This window comes from Aotus nancymaae, unplaced genomic scaffold (assembly GCF_030222135.1).
Source record: "Aotus nancymaae isolate 86718 unplaced genomic scaffold, 86718_ANA_hifiasm-v0.15.2.pri h1tg000010l, whole genome shotgun sequence".
NCBI classification, from domain to species: Eukaryota; Metazoa; Chordata; class Mammalia; order Primates; family Aotidae; genus Aotus; species Aotus nancymaae.
In genome coordinates, this window is record NW_026988421.1 from 42,320,203 (window position 1) to 42,332,385 (window position 12,183).

Here is a 12,183-nt window from a genome sequence, read left to right on the forward strand (position 1 = left end):
ATTGTGGTGTATAGGAATGTTTGTGATTTTTGCACATTGATTTTGTACGCTAAGACTTTGCTGACATTGATTATCAGCTTAAGAAGCTTTGAGGCTGAGATGATAGGGTTTTCTAGACATAGGATTATGTCACCTGCAAACAGAGACAGTTTGATTTCCTCTCTTCCTATTTGAATAAACTTTATTTCTTTCTCTTGACTGATTGCCCTGGCCAGAGTTTCCAATACTATGCTGAATAGGAGTGGTGAGAGAGGGCATTCTGTCTTATGCCAGTTTTCAAGGGGAATGCTTCCAGCTTTTTTCCATTCAGTATGATATTGGCTGTGAGTTCATCATAAATGGCCCTTCTTATTTGTAGGTGTGTTCCATCAATATCTAGTTTATTGAAATTTTCTTAACATGAAGGGATGTTGAATTTTATTGAAGGCCTTTTCTGTGCCTTTTAAGATAATCATGTGGTATTTGTCTTTAGTTTTGTTTACAAAATGAATTATGTTTATTGATTTGCATATATTGAACCAACCTTGCATCCTGGGGATGTAGCCAACTGGATCATACTGGAAAAGCTTTTTGATGTACTGCTGGATTTCATTTGCCAGTATTTTATTGAAGATTTTTGCATTGATGTCCATCAGGGATATTGACCTGAAGTTTTTAAAAACGTGATTTTTGCAATCTTTTATGTAACCATGAGATATAGTTTGGATATTTGTCCCCACCCAAATCTCTTGTTGAATTTTAATCCCCAGTGTTGGAGGTGGGGCCTGGTGGAAGGTATTTGGATCATGGGGACAGATCCCTCATGGTTTGGTGCTGTCTTCATGATAGTGAGTCCTCATGAGATTTGGTCACTGAAAAGTTGTGGCACCTCCCCCACACAACTCTCTCTCTCCTACTCTTGCTCTCATCATGTGATGTGCCTGCTCCTGCTTCACCATCAGTCATAGTTGTAAGCTTCCTGAGGCTTCCTCAGAAGCAGAGCAGATACCAGCAGCATGCTTCCTGGACTGCCAACAGAACCATAAGCCAATTAAACCTCTTTTCTTATAAATTAACCAGTCTCAGGTATTTCTTTATGGAAAAACAAGAATGGCCTAATATACCATGTTTATTGTAATTTTATGTACCCTGTTCTAAATTGAATAGTTTCAAGGCTCATTATTATCATCAGCCCTTCCATACCATGATTTCTCACTTCAGGAAGTTTTTTTTAACTTATATTTTAATTTCAGTTGATTGGAGTTACTTTTTTCAGAATTGGTGTAGTATACACTTTGAATCCTCAAATTTCCTAAAATAACATACTGCTGCTTTATGAATAACAAATTGGCTAGGTGTAGAATTATTGGATCACAAAATTTATAGATGCTTCTCCACTGACTTTCTGTAATCTAAATTTACAGAGTAGAAGTTTGAAGTTCAGCAAATATAATAATCATCCAAAAATGTGTGTGTGTGTGTGTGTGTGTGTGTGCATTTGTGTGTCTGTATATAATTAGACACAGTTGAATCCTGAGGAAGTTAGAAAAAGCTTTAGAGATACGTTGAACTGAATTTTGAACTATTAATTTGGTGCATATGTATTAAGTTCCTAATATGTGCAAGGTGTAGAGGGCATGGGGGAAATAATAAAGACAGTGTCCTGCCCCCATGAAGCTTACATTCCAGTGATAAGTAAGAGTTTTCAAAACAAAATATGAACAATTCCATAAAACTTTAAAGGCAAGAAAGTCACCAAGACAATTTAGGTGTTGTTCATTTTATCATTAATTTTACATTAGGCACAGGCATATCTGGATTATTCTTTTGTTCAGAAACATCTTTGTTTCATTTGTTCTCTCCCTTTCTGGATCACCAATTATCCACATATTACACCATTACTATTTGTTTCCTGTATCTATTACGTTTCTTCTAATTCTCTAGTCTCCTTATCCATTTCCTCTGTGTTCTTAAAGCGCTCCTTATACTCATCTTACTTAACTGGTTTGATTCTCTGCAGTGGTGATTCCACTCTTCATTGCTTCTTATGCCATTACAATGTCTGTTGTGGTCTTACTTGTTCCCTTACATTGTAGTCTCACATTTCTTTTTTATTCTCATTCGGTTATCTTACTATACATCTTCTATCTCTTATTCAAAGAAATCATAATTTTTTTAAGTATCCTGAAATTGCTAAGCAAATGCTCCCTAAAACTGAACTGTCTTTCCTGGAATGTGTTCAGCCTTTGGTTTGGGAATGCTATGATGATCCTCTACTTTTATGTGGCAGAATATTTTATATATCCCATTTTTTATTTTGTTTTGTTTCATTGCTGTTTATTCATTTTAACTAAAAAGTAAAATGGGGTACAGCAGCACATGCCTATAATCTCAGCATTTCGGGAGGCTGAGGCAGGAGGAGCCCTTGAGTACAAGAGTTCTGGATTGAGTACAAGAATACAGTTGAGACCACTCTAAAAACAAAATCTTAGTAGGGTGTGGTGGTGTGCACCTATGGTCTCAGCTACTCGGGAGGCTCAGGTGGGAAGATTGCTTGAGCACAGGAGTTGAAGGCTGCAGTGAGCTGTGATCACACCACTGAACCAGATCACACCACTGCCTGGGTGACAGAGCGAGATCCCATCTTAAATAAACAAACAAAATAATTGTTAAAATATATGTATTAAGATAAATGTAAAGAAGAAATCTTAGCACTAGTTTGCAGTTGTACCTTCTAGTGTGAAAAAACTTTAAACAAGTAAGCAAAGAAATATCCTATGTGAACTGGGGAAAGTCATTTAAGAAAAGGGATATGAGAAAGAATACTTTGGGGACCGCTTTTGTTGGGGTGATTACCTAGACCTCTTGAGAAATGACATTTAAGATAAAATTTAGACCAGGTGCAGTAGCTTATGCCTGTAATTCCAACACTTTGGGAGGCCGAGGTGGGCGGACCACCCAAGATCAGGAGTTCGAGACCAGCCTGGCCAACATGGTGAAACCTCACCTCTACTAAAAATACAAAAAATTAGCCATGAGTGGTACTGCACACCTGTAATTTCAGCTACTCGAGAGGCTGTAGCACGGGAACTGCTAGAACCCAGAGGCAGAAGTTGCAGGGAGCCAAGACCGTACCAGTGCACTCTAGCCTAAGAGACAGAGCAAGACTCTGTCTCAAAAAAAAAAAAAAAAAAAAAAAATGAACAAGGTAAAAATACCAGCACATGCAAAGCCCTGAGGTCAGAAACACTCTACTTTCTCTCCACCTCAATCACTCAGCAGGAGATAAAGAGGTTGGAAAAAACCAAGTCATTCCCAGTGTTGGACAAGCTTGAATGTTCTTGGAAATACCATGAGAAGTTACTAGGATCTTTAGGGGAAAGGAATGACGTGGTTTGATTGATGCTTCAAGTTCGTTTGGATTGCTATCTGAAGAATGGGTTGGAAAGAAAAAAGGAGAAGGAGGGGCCAATTAGGAAGGTTTGTCAGTAATCCCAGTAAGAAACTATAGTAGTTTGGATTAAGATGGAAAGACTGAAGCTATATTTTGGAATGAGAATCTCAGATTAAATGGATTGGATTAAATGTGATGGAGAGAAGTTTGCTAAATAAGGAGAAAAAAATTATTAGGCCTCTGGCTTGAACAACTGGGTGGATAGTGCTGCTGTTTTCTGCGATGTGGAAGGCTAGCGGAAGAGCAGGGTTAGGGCTGGAAAGCAAGAATTTCGTTTTGGACATGTTAGGCTTGAGATGCATGAAAAAATAGGCAACATGGAGACTCTGTGGAGAAATAGCGGATGGAAATAGAAACTTAAGGAGTCATCAGGATACAGAAATATGTAACATGAATGGATTGGAGCACCTTGGGTAAAAGTATAGAGGGAGATGAGGTAGCCAAACACCACAACCTAAGGGACTCTAAAGTTTAGGCATGTAGTAGGAAAAAAGAGGTGACAGGAGAACCCAAAGACTGCGGAGTCACAGAAGCCAAGAAAGAAAGGTGCTTCGAGGAGTGGTTGACTTTCTTTAAAATGACAAAATGCAGCTACTTCTACACGCTTCTCACAGAAATCTCCTTCAAACAAAAAGAGAATGAGAACAGAAACAGAAATTCCAAATTTAATGAATGCTGGAGACATTTGTAGCCCACAAAAATATGAAGATGGAAAGAGGGGGAAGGATAGTAACTACCTATAAGAATAGTAGAAAGTGAAATGAGTGCTTGCAGAGGGATACTGATGACAACGAAGTTCACTGATTCTGCCAAACCCTGAAAAGACACAGAAAGTGGGGTGATCTGGGGTAAAAACAGGAGAAAAATGGAAAATGAAGCCTTGGGATTTTGGATCTCTTGATCCACAATATGAATGGACAACCAAGTATTTCCAGACACTTAAGTAATATAAAAATAGAGAACTTGAAGAGGAAAAAAAAGTGCAAAAGCAGAAGAAATCTTGAAACTTAAAACACTGTAATTACTTTGTTCAGAATGATAAGTATATATTGTGTCTATAAATCAGCAACAGGAAGCTGCATAAAAGAAAAATTCAGAAAGCAAGAAGGAGATCTTGGAAATAAAAATATAATTAAAATAATTTTTTAAAAATCGATTTAGCGATTGGAAGATAAAAATCAAGGAAATCCCTCACTTTTCTTTGGAATTAAGGATTCGTTAATAATAATATAAAAAACTTCCTCCCAGAAACTAAAACAAGAAGAGAAAGTTTTTTGCAATCAAGTGATCAGTCCAGCCTCTGATGAAGCCTAGTTAGTAGGAACATCTGAGTGGTAATGAATGCCAGCAACTCTAGTCAAGCCAGAAGATAAGCTCCAGAAAAGAAGAACAGAGAATTCACGCCTGTAATCCCAGCACTTTGGGAGGCCGAGGCGGGTGGATCACGAGGTCAAGAGATCGAGACCATCCTGGTCGACAAGGCGAAACCCCGTCTCTACTAAAAATACAAAAAATTAGCTGGGCACGGTGGCGCGTGCCTGTAATCCCAGCTACGCAGGAGGCTGAGGCAGGAGAATTGCCTGAACCCAGGAGGCGGAGGTTGCGGTGAGCCGAGATCGCGCCATTGCACTCCAGCCTGGGTAACAAGAGCGGAACTCCGTCTCAAAAAAATAAAAATAAATAAAAAATAAAAAAGAAGAACAGAGAAAATAATGGGAAGGAAATTATTTTATGTATACACACTTAATTTCCAGAATTAAATGACATAAAATTATAAATTAAAAGGATCCACAATTACACAAAATGAATATTAAAAGATACCCTAGGACACGTGATCATAAAATTTTAGAACACTAAAATTAAAAAAAAAGATCCTAAAAGCTTCCAGACAGAAAGACAGGTCCCGTGGAAATAACAGAAATCCAAATGCTGTCTGGCTTTACAACAGCTATATCCGAGGTGGCAGCATAGGGGAAAGGTTGGAAGCCTGGCTGCCAGGTTTGAATCCTGACTCTACTATGAGCAATGTTACCTTGCACAGTCAATTCCTCATGGAGAAAACGACATTAATGATGGTATCTACCCCATGTGTTGTTATGAGGATTAGGTGGGTTCATATTTATACAGTGCTCAGAGCAGTGTCTGGTACCTAATATTTGCAATTTAAGTATTTTCTAAATATGCTTAAAGAAGATAAATCGAACAAGTGTTTAAATTCTGAGGGTAAATGAGTAAATGAGCTGCCACTTGCATGTCAGTACATAACTAAAACTCTTAAATAGGTATGAGAATAGAAAAAGCATATTTTTTTTAAGACAGTCTCTTTGTTACCTAGGCTGGAGTGCACTTGGCTCACTGCAACCTCCACCTCCTGGAGTCAAGCAATTCTTATGCCTCAGCCTTCTAAGTAGCTAGGATTACAGGTGCTCACCACTGCGCCTGGCTAATTTTTGTGTTTTTAGAAGAGATGGAGTTTTGCCATGTTAGCCAGGCAGGTCTTGAACTCCTGACCTCAGATGATCCGCTTACCTCAGCATCCCAAAGTGCTGGGATTACAGGAATGAGCGGGGAAAATAAAAAAGAAAACATCATATTTTCAGGCATGTAAAGTCATCCCCAAAATTTACTTCCTCTGCACCTTTTCTCAGAAAGCTCCAGAATGATAAGCATCATGAAAAACAGGGATTAAACTAAGAAAGAAAATACAGTAGGCAGGAAATAGGGAACCTAACATAGGAGAAAAGCAAAGTCCTAGGATGACAGCTGGATAGCAGGCCTGGAGGGTAATCAGTGAAGATCAAAGGACGGTCTTCAGAAAAATACATGGAATGGATAGATTTCTGCCAGATTTGACCGTGTCCAACATCATACTAAGGAAGAAAAATTAGCAAAGGCTACAAGGTACAAGGAAATGAACAAAGAAAATAAATCAGGCAATTACTAAGTACAGGAAAAACAGAAAGTTGAATAAGAAAGAGAAATAATCAGTACACTGCTTGGCCAAGCTGAGATCAATGTTAATTTATCCAGCAATACAAAGGCTTAATAGTGATTTAAGTAGAAACTATGATATAACTATTCCAGAGGATTAAAAGGGGATAACAGTTGGTGGTTGGGAGATATGTGTGCTAAATTGCATCTACCAAAATGGCAAGCCAATATAATCTCCAAAATTAAAAAATAAGAGCATTGACATATTATTTAGAAATATGGAGGTAAACACAGCACTGGAATATTTACCCTAAATAGTGTGCATGGATTCTCCTGAGCTTCTTTATTAATCCTAGGCGCCAGTTAAAATCAACTCTTAAATCTAACGGGAGGGCTGATGATGTATAGTCTTCTCATAGCTATTCAAAAAGAAATCTAAAGAAGGGTGGAGAGAGGTGAGGCCAGGCCTGCCTGGGATCAAGTGAGGATGAGGAAATCATCTTTGTTATTTGACTTCCATATTTCACCCTCTCTCATAGGAAGGCAGATTCTCATCTCTATTGCTGTTTGGTTTGATAGTCACTCTTGGCACATCCACCCATTTTTTTTTTTTTTTTTTTTTTGAGACAGAGTCTCGCTCTATTGCCCAGGCTAGAGTGCAGTCGCACGATCTCAGCTCACTTCAACCTCCACCTCCCAGGTTCAAGCAATTCTACTGCCTCAGCCTCCTGAGTAGCTGGGATTACAGGCATGCACCAGCACATCCAGCTAATTTTTGCATTTTTAGTAGAGATGGGGTTTTACCATGTTAGCCAGGATGGTCTCGATCTCCTGACCTCCTGATCTGCCTACCTCAGCCTCCCAAAGTGCTGGGATTACAGGCGTGAGCCACCATGCCTGGCCATCCACCCATTTGATACAGTTTCCCATTCTCTTGGTGAGAAAGTGAGCACTGATACTCATCCTTGGGAAAGTCCTTATTTTCCTTGATGTGAAGCCCCAAGTTACTAAGAAGATGAATCAAAGAAAATACTCAATTTATTTTTTGTTGCTATAAGCTGTGCTCTTTCAGGATTTCCTTTCTCTGTGTCTTCAGTCTGGGCTCATTGCACCATAACTAATAGATATTCTTTGAATTTTGTGGAATGTGGTTGGCAATATTCCCTGGTTTCAAAACAAATTAATTGGGAGTATTTTGTTTTTTGAATGTCTGTTGGCCAAGTCTAGTTCTGAGAAAAGCTTCAGAAACTTATACGTAAACTCAGAAGCCTGTGGCAAGATTTCTTGATTCTCCTAAATGTGCTTAACTCATGTCTAAATATCCCTATAAAAAGTATCAAATTGTAGTATATTGAAAATAGACCTTTTCACATTCACAACCTAAAGAGATTTCTGTTGTAATGTATACTAGATAGTGCCACCTGGTCCTGTGTTGACTGAATTATACAAGGATGTATATTGTTAAGAAGGATGTTTAAAATTCTAATACAAACAAAATGGAATATAGTCACAAAACGAAATATTTAGCCACAAAAAGGAATGAAGTTATTCAACGCAGATGAAATTTGAAAACATTATACTAAGTGAAGAAGCTAGACACAAAGGGCTATTATTGTATAACTCCACTGGTATGAAATGTCCCAGAGAAAACAAATCTGTAGAGACTAAAGTAGAGTACTGGTTTCAGGGTATAGGAGAAAGGGAAATGGAGAATGATCGCTAATGGATACAGTAATGAAAATGTTTTGGGATAGAAAGTGGTGGTGATTTCACCACTTTCTGAGTATAGTGAAAAACCATGAGTGTACACTTTAAAAAGGTGAATGTTACCGTGTGCGAATTACACCTCAGGAAAAAAAAAAAAAAATACACTGTCCCTGGGGGACTGAAACCTATTGAAAAATTTCAAACCACAGCATGCACAATTGCATACAAAAGAAGAATCCACAGAGCTATGGATTCTGTGGATTCCATAGTGGCAAGCTCTAAACCTTATTTAATCTAGAGTTTCATGTGCCAATAATGGAATCAAAACATTATTAAGTGGTAAAATAAAATGAACTTCTGAAATGTGAATAGTGTGCAACCATTTGAATTTTTAAAAAGGAAAAAAGAGGGCCGGGTGCAGTGACTCACACCTGTAATCCCAGCACTTTGGGAGGCTGAGGCGGGCAAATCACTTGAGGTCAGGAGTTCGAGACCAGCCTGGCCAACACAGTGAAACTCCATCTCTACTAAAAATACAAAAATTAGCCAGGCATGGTTGCACATGCCTGTAATCCCAGCTACTCAGGAGGCTGAGGCACGAGAATCTCTTGAACCTGGGAGGCAAAGTTGCAGTGAGTCAAGATCACACCACTGCACTCCAGCCTGGGTGACAGAGACTCTGTCAAAAAATAAAAAGAAAAGAATAAAATTTTTTACATATACATAAAATATTTTTAAGCAATATTTTAAAAATGGTAACATGGTTGTTTTCAATGAGAACTGGCTAAGAAACATGTGACAATGTAGTTAAGACTTTTACTATATAGCCTTCTGATTTTAAACTATGAATGAAATACTCATTTGAGAGAAATTGAAATTAAATTAATTTTGCCTAATTTTGGTTAACTTCATATTTACAAATACAATCTCCAACTATAACTGTAGGGTTTTCTATGTGCACTTTCAGATCTTTAGCTTTCACTTCACATATTTAAAGCTCTGTTACCAGCTGCATCAGCAATTAAAATAGCTGTGACTTCTTGATGACTTGACCCTTTATCATTAGAAAATGCCCTTCTTTAATTCTTGTACTATTTCTTGGTCTTAAGTTTATTGTCAGATATTAATATAGCCACTCCAGCTTTCTTTTGATAAGTAGTTACATACTATATATTTTCCCATTGTTTTAATGTTTAACCTGTGTCTTTATATGAGATATTAGTTGCATACAGCACATAGTTGAGTATAGTTTTTCTCTTTATTCAATCTGACAATCTCTGCCTTTATGTTGGAGTATTTAGACCATTTACACATAATGCATTATTGATATAACTGAATTAAAATCTATCTTATTGCTGTTTTCCATTTGTTCCATCTGTTCTTTGTTCCCTTTCTTCCATCCTTGCTTTCTTTTGGATTGTGGTGTTTTGTTTTTTTTTATGATAGCATTTATCTTCACTAATGGCTTAACAGCTACACTATTTTTTTTTAAAGATAGGGTCTCATTCTATCACCCAAGCTGGAATGCATTGGTGCAATCTCAGCTCACTGCAGTCTCAACCTCCTGGGGCTCAAGTGATCCTCCCACCTAAGCCTCCTGAGTAGCTAGGACTACAGGCACATGCCACCATGCCTGGCTAATTTTTGCATTTTTTTGTCGAGACAGGGTCCCACTATGTTGCCCAGGCCGTTCTCAAACTCCTGGGCTCAGTTACTCTTCCCACCTTGGCCTCCAAAAGTACTGGGATTATAGGCATGAGCCACCATGCCTGGCCTTCACCTACACCTTTTTGTTTTGGTTTTGGTGTGGTTGCCCTGGGATATATAGTATACATCTTTAAGAAATCAGTCGACCTACAAATAATTTTATACCACCTCAAATATGGTGTAAAAACCTTACCACAGTACACTTCCATTTCCTTCCTCTTATCCTTTGTACTATTGCTTGTCATACTTCTGATTTACCAATTTTAAATTATAAATTTCAACTTTACATATGTTTTAAATTTTATGGTACGTTGTTATTATTATTATTTTAGATAGTCATTTATTGTGGTGGCTAATTTTACATGTCAACTTGACTGGGCCAAAGTGCCCAGATATTTGGTCAAACATTATTATTCTAGATGTTTCTCTGAAGGTGTTTTTGGATGAGATAAACATTTAAGTCAGTGGACTTCGAATAATCAGAATACCTACCATAATGTGGATATGCCTCATCCAATCAGATGAAGACCTTAATTGAACAAAGACTGACTTCTGAGCAAGAAGAAATTCTGCCAGCAAACTGCCTGTGATAATGTTATGTGTCAACTTGACTGGGCCATGGAGGAGTCCAGATGTTTAATTAAACATTATTCTGCATGGCCTTTTAGGGTGTTTCTGGAAGAGATTAACATTTGAATAGGTAGACTGAGTAAAACAGATTGACCTCCCCAGTGTGGATGGACCTCATCCAGTCCACTGGAGTCTTGAACAGAATCAAGGAAGGAGGGTCAGTGTAAGGGAGAATTCACTCTCTGCCTGATTTTAAGCCGGGACAATGATCTCCTGCCCTTGAACTAGAACTTATGCCATCAGCCCTCCTTTCTCAGGCCTTCAAACTTGGACTAGAACTATACCATTGGCTCTCCTGGGATTACAGATTCTACCTTTGAACTAAAATCGTCACTTTTTCTGAGCCTCTAGTCTTCCAGCCTACCCTGCAGATTTTGGACTTACCACTTACAAGTTTCCACAATTGTGTGAGTCAATTCCTTAAAACAAATTTATATCTATCTTTCCATCTATCCATATGCAGCTGGGTCTGTTTCTTTGAAAAATCTTGACTAATACAATTATGTTTAAGAAGGGTGAAAAATAAGAGATATTTTCTTTTGTATTTTCTTTCAATCTTGTTATTTCTGGTGTTCTTTACTTCTTTGAGTAGATCCAAATATGATATCATTTTCCTTCTTCAGGTTTTCTGACAACTAAATTTTTAATTTCCTTTCTTCTGAAATAATCTTCATTTCCCATCATTTTTGAAAGATATTTTCCCTGAATTTAGATTGTTAGGTTTTTCCTTTAGCTCTAAAATGATATCATGCCACTGCCGTCTAGCCTACATGGTTCACAACAAGAAACCTGCTGTTCTTCTTATCTTTGTTTTTCTCTAAGATGTCTGCTATGCTTTGAGTGTTTGTCCCCTTCAAAACTCGTGTTGAAAGTTAATTGCCAATGTAATTATATTGATGAGTGAGGCCTTTAAGATTAAGATTTCATGAGAAGATTTAATGCCTTAATAAAAAGGATTCTAGGAATGGGTTCTCTCTTGCTCGCTCTTTTTTTTTTTTTTTTTTTTTTTTTTTTTTTTGAGACAGAGTCTCACTCTGTTGCTCAGGCTGGAGTGCAGTGGCACAATCTCAGCTCACTGCAACCTCTGCCTCCTGGGTTCAAGTGATTCTCCTGTCTCAGTCTCCCAAGTAGCTGGGACCACAGGTGCACGCCCCTAGGCCTGGCTAATTTTTGTATTTTTTTTTAGTAGACGTGGGGTTTCACCATATTGGTCAGGCTGGTCTCTAACTCCTGATCTTAGGTGATCAACCCACCTCGTCCTCTCAAAGTGCTGGGATTATAGGCATGAGCCACCATGCCTAGCTGGGTTATCTCTCTTGAACTCCTCTGCCATGTGAGAAACAGAGTTCCTCCCCTCTAAGGATACAGCATTCAAGAAAACATCTTGGAAGCAGAGACCAAGCCCTCACCAGACATCAAACCTGCCAGCACCTGAGTCTTGGACTTCCCAGTCTTTAGAATTTTAGGAAATAAATTTCTGTTCTTTATAAATTATACTGCATATCAGGTATTCTGCTATAGCCTCACGAAACAGACAAAGATGGTGTCTTTCCCCCACCCCACCCACCTTCTTTTTGATTTTTCTCTTTGTCACTGATTCTCAGCAATTTGATTTTGATGTACCTTGGTGTGGTTTTCTTTATGTTTATTCCTGAATCTATGGGCTTATAATTTTTATCACAGTTGAAAGTTTTACAGCTATGACTTCCTTGAATATTTATTTCAGTTCTCCCCACTCTTCTCCTTTCGTGATAACAATCCCGCAGATTAGATTA

General features: G+C 38.1%; 1 long non-coding RNA gene and 1 other non-coding gene across 2 annotated transcripts in view; both read left to right on the plus strand.

Moving 5' to 3' along the window:
- The window catches only part of LOC135273944 (uncharacterized), a 39,937-nt gene that overhangs the window by 21,939 nt on the left and 5,815 nt on the right, over positions 1-12,183 (plus strand). The gene's annotated exons all lie outside the window — the stretch shown is intronic.
- On the plus strand, positions 4,723-4,799 carry LOC135274077 (small nucleolar RNA SNORD74). Its single transcript, XR_010341888.1, has one exon. It is a non-coding gene; the product is annotated as a small nucleolar RNA SNORD74 (small nucleolar RNA).